Genomic DNA, 7955 nt, shown 5'->3' with positions numbered 1-7955 from the left:
ATATTAAAAACACAAAAAAATTAGTTACTTGCATTTACTTTATTTATTTCATCATGTTTCCTCCTAAGTTTATTCTTAAGGATGTACCGGTAGGCCGAGGGTCTATCCTCGGGAAAGATAATATAGAAGATTTTTTCACTCATATTAGTACGGTTGAAGATTTTGAAGATAGACACCTGGTAGAACTTGCTCCTACTTATGAAATTGTTGCTGCTTCTTTAGTACACATGTTAGAAGCTAGATTTGTTAACCTCAACCCCGTAATGCAGCATATGTTCCTTACACTAAGTGATATGGAAGAAGGAGAGAAGAAAGATTTTATCCTAGAAACTCTTCTTAAAGAATTTGGTGATGTAGCAAGAGAAGCTAGGAAGGTCTTTACTAAATATAATATGCTTGGATCCTATACAAACTTTGCTAGCACCCTTGAAAAGATGGAAAAAGATAGACAAAAGTACACTAATAAAGTTAATTATGAAGGGGATATTAAAACATCAATACCTTGCAAGCTCTTGGAAATGTGCGAGGCACTAGAAAAGAATTTTGATTGGATTGTTCCTGAAGATTTGTTTGATGAGAGTAGCAAGCCTAACGGTAATGAAAAGGGAGCCTCTGAAACTTACATAGATAATATACAATGCATAGTTGAGAAAACTCCAAACCCCGCTGTAGATGCATCATCTCTTGATAATACTTGATACACACTTTGTGCGCCTAGCTGAAAGGCGTTAAAGAAAAGCGCTTATGGGAGACAACCCATGATTTTACTACTGCACTTTTATTTTATATTTGAGTCTTGGAAGTTTTTACTACTGTAGCAACCTCTCCTTATCTTATTTTGTTGCATTGTTGTGCCAAGTAAAGTCTTTGATAGTAAGGTTCATACTAGATTTGGATTACTCGCGCAAAATAGCATTTCTTTGCTCGTCACGAATCTGGGCCTAATTCTCCGTAGGTAACTCAGAAAATTATGCCAATTTACGTGAGTGATCCTCAGATATGTACGCAACTTTAATTCAATTTGAGCATTTTCATTTGAGCAAGCCTGGTGCCCCTTAGAAATTCATCTTTACGAACTGTTCGTTTTTGGACAGATTCTGCCTTTTATTTCGCATTGCCTCGTTTTGCTATGCTTGATGGATTTTTCTATTCCACTAACTTTCAGTAGCTTTGTGCAATGTCCGAAGTGTTAAGAATGATTATGTCACCTCTGAACATGTGAATTTTGATTATGCACTAACCCTCTAATGAGTTGTTTTGAGTTTGGTGTGGAGGAAGTTTTCAAGGATCAAGAGAGGAGGATGATACAATATGATCAAGGAGAGTGAAAGCTCTAAGCTTGGGGATGCCCCGTGGTTCACCCCTGCATATTTTAAGAAGACTCAAGCGTCTAAGCTTGGGGATGCCCAAGGCATCCCCTTCTTCATCGACAACATTATCAGGTTCCTCTAGTGAAACTATATTTTTATTCCATCACATTTTATGTACTTTGCTTTGAGCGTCGGTTTGTTTTTGTTTTTGTTTTGTTTGAATAAAATGGATCCTAGCATTCATTGTGTGGGAGAGAGACACGCTCCGCTGTTGCATATGGACAAATATGTCCTTAGGCTTTACTCATAGTATTCATGGCGAATGTTGAATCTGCTTCGTTAAATTGTTATATGGTTGGAAACGGGAAATGCTACATGTAGTAATTGGTAAAATGTCTTGGATAATTTGATACTTGGCAATTGTTGTGCTCATGTTTTAGCTCTTGCATCATATACTTTGCACCTATTAATGAAGAAATACATAGAGCTTGCTAAAATTTTGTTTGCATAATTGGTCTCTCTAAGGTCTAGATAATTTCTAGTAAGGGTCGAACAACAAGGAAGACGGTGTAGAGTCTTATAATGTTTACAATATGTCTTTTATGTGAGTTTTGCTGTACCGCTTCATACTTGTGTTTGTTTCAAATAACCTTGCTAGCCTAAACCGTATCGAGAGGGAATACTTCTCATGCATCCAAAATCCTTGAGCCAACCACTATGCCATTTGTGTCCACCATACCTACCTACTACATAGTATTTCTCCGCCATTCCAAAGTAAATTGCTTGAGTGCTACCTTTAAAATTTCCATTCTTTACCTTTGCAATATATAGCTCATGGGACAAATAGCCTAAAAACTATTGTGGTATTGAATATGTACTTATGCACTTTATCTCTTATTAAGTTGCTTGTTGTGCGATAACCTTGTTCCTGGGGACGCCATCAACTACTCTTTGTTGAATATCATGTGAGTTGCTATGCATGTCCGTCTTATCTGAAGTAAGGGAGATTTACCACTAGTTGAATGGTTAGAGCATGCATACTGTTAGAGAAGAACATTGGGCCGCTAACTAAAGCCATGAATCATGGTGGAAGTTTCAGTTTTGGACAAATATCCTCAATCTCATATGAGAATATTAATTGTTGCTAAATGCTTATGCATTAAAGAGGAGTCCATTATCTGTTGTCTATGTTGTCCCGGTATGGATGTCTAAGTTGAGAATAATCAAAAGCGAGAAATCCAATGCGAGCTTTCTCCTTAGACCTTTGTACATGCGGCATAGAGGTACCCCTTTGTGACACTTGGTTAAAACATATGTATTGCGATGATAATCCAGGTAATACTGAGCTAATTAGGACAAGGTGCGGGCACTATTAGTATACTATGCATGAGACTTGCAACTTGTAGGATATAATTTACATGATGCATATGCTTTATTACTACCGTTGACAAAATTGTTTCTTGTTTTCAAAACCAAAGCTCTAGCACAAATATAGCAATCAATGCTTCCTCTCGCGAAGGGCCTTTCTTTTACTTTTATGTTGAGTCAGTTCACCTATCTCTCTCCACCTCAAGAAGCAAACACTTGTGTGAACTGTGCATTGATTCCTACATACTTGCATATTGTACTTGTTATATTACTTTACATTGACAATATCCATGAGATACACATGTTATAAGTTGAAAGCAACCGCTGAAACTTAATCTTCCTTTGTGTTGCTTCGATACCTCTACTTTGAATTATTGCTTTATGACCTAACTCTTATGCAAGACTTATTGATGCTTTTCTTGAAAGTACTATTCATGAAAAGTCTTTGCTATATGATTCAGTTGTTTACTCATGTCATTTACCATTGTTTTGATCGCTGCATTCATTACATGTGCTTACAATAGTATGATCAAGATTATGATGGCATGTCACTCCAGAAATTATCTTTGTTATCGTTTACCTACTCGGGACGAGCAGGAACTAAGCTTGGGGATGCTGATACGTCTCCGACGTATCGATAATTTCTTATGTTCCATGCCACTTTATTGATGATACCTACATGTTTTATGCATGCTTTATGTCATATTTATGCATTTTCCGGCACTAACCTATTAACGAGATGCCGAAGAGCCAGCTTGTCATGTTTCGCTGTTTTTGGTTTCAGAAATCCTAGTAAGGAAATATTCTCGGAATTGGACGAAATCAACGCCCAGGATCTTATTTTTCCACGAAGCTTCCAGAACACCGGAGAGGAAACGAAGTGGGGCGACGAGGCAGCGACACGCCAGGGCGGCGCGGCCCACCCCCTGGCCGTGCGGCCCTGTTGTGTGGGCCCCTCGCGTCACCCCTTGACCTACCTCCTCCGCCTACTTAAGCCTTCGTCGATAATAACTCCAGTATCGAGAGCCACGATACGAAAAACCTTCCAGAGACGCCGCTGTCGCCAATCCCATCTCGGGGGATTCAGGAGATCGCCTCCGGCACCCTGCCGGAGAGGGGAATCATCTCCCGGAGGACTCTTCACCACCATGGTCGCCTCCGGAGTGATGAGTGAGTAGTTCACCCCTGGACTATGGGTCCATAGCAGTAGCTAGATGGTCATCTTCTCCTAATTGTGCTTCATTGTTGGATCTTGTGAGCTGCCTAACATGATCAAGATCATCTATCTGTAATGCTACATGTTGTGTTTGTTGGGATCCGATGAATAGAGAATACTATGTTATGTTGATTATCAATCTATTATCTATGTGTTGCTTATGATCTTGCATGCTCTCCGTTGTTAGTAGAGGCTCTGGCCAAGTTTTTGCTAGTAACTCCAAGAGGGAGTATTTATGCTCGATAGTGGGTTCATGCCTCCATTAAATCTGGGACGGTTGACGAAGCTCTAAGGTTGTGGATGTGCTGTTGCCACTAGGGATAAAACATCGATGCTATGTCTAAGGATGTAGTTGGTGATTACATTACGCACCATACTTAATGCAATTGTCACGTTGTTTGCAACTTAATACTGGAGGGGGTTCGGATGATAACCTGAAGGTGGACTTTTTAGGCATAGATGCATGCTGGATAGCGGTCTATGTACTTTGTCGTAATGCCCAATTAAATCTCACTATACTCATCATATCATGTATGTGCATGGTCATGCCCTCTTTATTTGTCAATTGCGCAACTGTAATTTGTTCACCCAACATACTTATTCTTATGGGAGAGACGCCTCTAGTGAACTGTGGATCCCGGTACATTCTTTTAATCGAATACAATCTACTGCAATACTTGTTCTACTGTTTTCTGCAAACAATCATCATCCACACTATACATCTAATCCTTTTTTACAGCAAGCCGGTGAGATTGACAACCTCAGTGTTACGTTGGGACAAAGTACTTTGGTTGTGTTGTGCAGGTTCCACGTTGGCGCCGGAATCCCTGGTGTTGCGCCGCACTACACTTCGCCGCCATCAACCTTCAACGTGCTTCTTGGCTTCTACTGGTTCGATAAACCTTGGTGTCTTACTGAGGGAAAACTTGCCGCTGTACGCATCACACCTTCCTCTTAGGGTTCCCAACGGTCGCGTGCTGTACGCGTATCAAGCGGCTGCTTCTCAGGGTGTACGTTGACGATCTCATCGTCATCGGCACCTCCGCGCAGGCAATCGTCGTCTTCAAGAAGGAGATGATGAATCTCTTCAAGATGAGCGACCTTGGGATGCTCTCCTACTACCTTGGCATCGAGGTGTGCCAGGAGCCCGGCCGCATCCAGCTCAGCCAAGCCGCGTACGCAGACAAGCTCCTCGACAGATTGTCGATGATCGACTGCAACCCCACTGCCACGCCAATGGAGGCGCGCCTGAAGCTAAGCAAAAAGGGGAACGGGAAGGCAGTAGATCCCACCCTCTACCGTAGCACTGTCGACGGGCTGCGCTACCTGGTACACACGCGACCCGACATTTGCTTCGCGGTGAGCTACTTGAGCAAGTTCATGGAGGCTCCCACCAGCGAACATTGGAGCGCGGTGAAGCACCTGCGTCGCTACATCGCCGGAACCAGGAAGCTGGGATGCGTCTACACACGCCAAGATGAGGAGGCTCGTCTCGTCGGCTACAGCGATGCAGACTGGGCAGGGGACATCGACGATCGGAAGAGCACCAGCGGGATGCTATTCTACTATGGCAGCTGTCCCATCTCCTGGCAAGCGACGAAGCAGAAGATCGTCGTCCTCTCCACCTGTGAGGCGGAGTACGTCGCCGCCACTGGTGCGGCGTGCCAGGGCATCTGGCTCAAGCGGCTGCTGGGAGAGCTGCTTGGGCGCGACGGCGGCATCACCGAGCTGCGCGTCGACAACAAGTCAACGATCGCGCTGGCCAGGAACCCGGTCTTCCACGACCGGAGCAAACACATCCAAATCCGCTACCATTTCATCCGTCAGTGCGTGGAGAACGGCGACATCGACATTCAGTTCGTTCGCACCGATGGCCAACTATCTGACATCATGACCAAGGCGCTTGGGCGAGTGCGTCTCCAGGAACTGCGCCAGCACATCGGCATGGTCAAGGTGAAAGAAAACTATATTAGGAGAAGATTGTTGGTTAATCTAGCCTTTTCCTTCTAGCCTTTTCCTTCTCTGAATAAGATGCACTAGCATCAGTAGCGTCAGGAGTTTTTTCAGGTAGAATTCAGTTAGCAGTTCAGCTATTTTTCAGCTGCAGATAGGGTAGTTTGACCTGATCCTTGCGCATGACTCGATCGCCCAGACGTGGAATGGCACGTCTGTTGTGGGCATCGTGTGATCAGCACGATCAGTCCTTGGATGAATAAAAGGAAGAACGAAACAGAAAAGCTGCAAGTCGTTCGCAGCACAAAACCTCTGTCTTTGTCCTTTGAGTTCGTGAGTGAGATCGAGAGGTAGTTACACGAGAGGCTACATCAATGTATCACGCATAAACGCTGAGTTAGCAATTACGTTTTATGAATCACTGACGTAAAACTGAAATGTCAGAAAGGTAGCCATGTGCCCATGTCGGTGTTATCCCCACAAAAGAAAAGAAAAGCTATGCCAGTGTAAATTGTTGCAGTTGGTAAATCATTAACTGGTTGGGGTGCTATGTTTAACTGAATGTGAAGAAACAAACACCACTTTCATACTTTCAGAGATTTGGAAAATCTTAACAGCACAACAGAGAGTCAGAGACACATCAATGAAGTTTATTGTTCACATTGATATTTGTATGGATTGCTGCTATTGGGAACAAATAATAGTGTTTTGGTTTCTTTTCTCAGCCCATTGTTTGATTGATGCCGTATGTAAGGTATTAATGAGGTTTCTGTCATTTTGCGAATAATTTGATCAGGGGATACCTTAAAAGGAAGATACTAGGTAGAATGATAGGTGGAAATTTGAGCTTTTCTTGATAATGCCTCAAGAAGTTGATTGAAATAATAGTAGCAGTGAAAGATACTTAAACATAGGGCATAAGCCCAGTTTTAAATTAATAAAGCCACAACGGCAGAAACATATGATACAACACACCCAACACAGCGCTACAACTGGTACCTCATAACACCAGGTCCATACAACCAAGCACAACAAACAACTCCAAGCTATTGCCTAAGAACCACTGGGACTCCATCCTCGCTAGTCTCCATCATCTCGTGCACATGCCCTTGTCCTCGAATGAAGCCGTCTAACCTCGTCCAGTGCCACGTCCCAGAGCCTCCGGTCCGCCAGTCTGACCGGAGCCCTCCAACTCTCTCCCCTTGGTGGTGCCACCCTCGCTCTCCAGGTTCCTCTCCTCTGCACGCTTCTGCGCCAACTCCATGATCGGTGTCCCTGCCAACGCCACCTTCCTCCCACTCTTGCGCACCGGCATCGTCGATGCTGCCTTCTTCTTCCTGCTAGTGTAGGTGATCGCCTTGGAGCGTCTGCCTTGCGCCAGAGGTGCCACCAACACCACCTCCTGCTGCAGATCCTTCACCGGCGTCTTCCTTCCCACCACCACCTCATCCTCCTCCGAGGACACGCCTCTGGCTTCGCCATCCGGGTCCCTAAGGGGCGACCCCAGCACTTTGGCAATCTTGGTAGGTGGACCGTCCGCCACCTGGCTGTCCTCAACCCATGAGGCCACCGGGTCCGTGATCTGAGAACCCGTCTCCGTCGAGAGGAGGGAGCCCTCTCCCACCTCCACTGTCTTCTTCCCGGCCCCCGGCAACTCCACGTCCACCACCGAATTGTCCCTTTCCTTGTTCTCCATCAACGACACCAGGGATGCATGCTTCTCCTTATATAGATCTATATTAGAGCCATATTGGTTGAAACTGTCCCCAAGAACTATGCTGCCATGTCCCCGTTCCCGTCCCAGCAGCGGAGCACTCCACGACCCCAGGTTGGTGATGGGGTTCACAACATATAAAACAAAAAAATTCTACAACAAGAACGAATACCACCAAGTCTTGTCTACCAGATCTGAGCAACGAGATAGATAAGAGACGTACCCTTGAAGATCCAAAGTGTTAACGAGATCAAATCTCGTGGATGATGTAGTCATACTCTTGCCGAACTCAAGTTCGAGATGTAGTCCTTCCAGTGCTGCAATCGGGCAGCACCTCCGTACTCGGTCACACGTACGGTGTCGATGAAGATGTCCTCTCCCCATTCCAGCGGGA

Source organism: Lolium rigidum, chromosome 2 (genome assembly GCF_022539505.1).
Source record: "Lolium rigidum isolate FL_2022 chromosome 2, APGP_CSIRO_Lrig_0.1, whole genome shotgun sequence".
Lineage (NCBI taxonomy): Eukaryota > Viridiplantae > Streptophyta > Magnoliopsida > Poales > Poaceae > Lolium > Lolium rigidum.
This window is presented reverse-complemented; position numbering follows the sequence as displayed.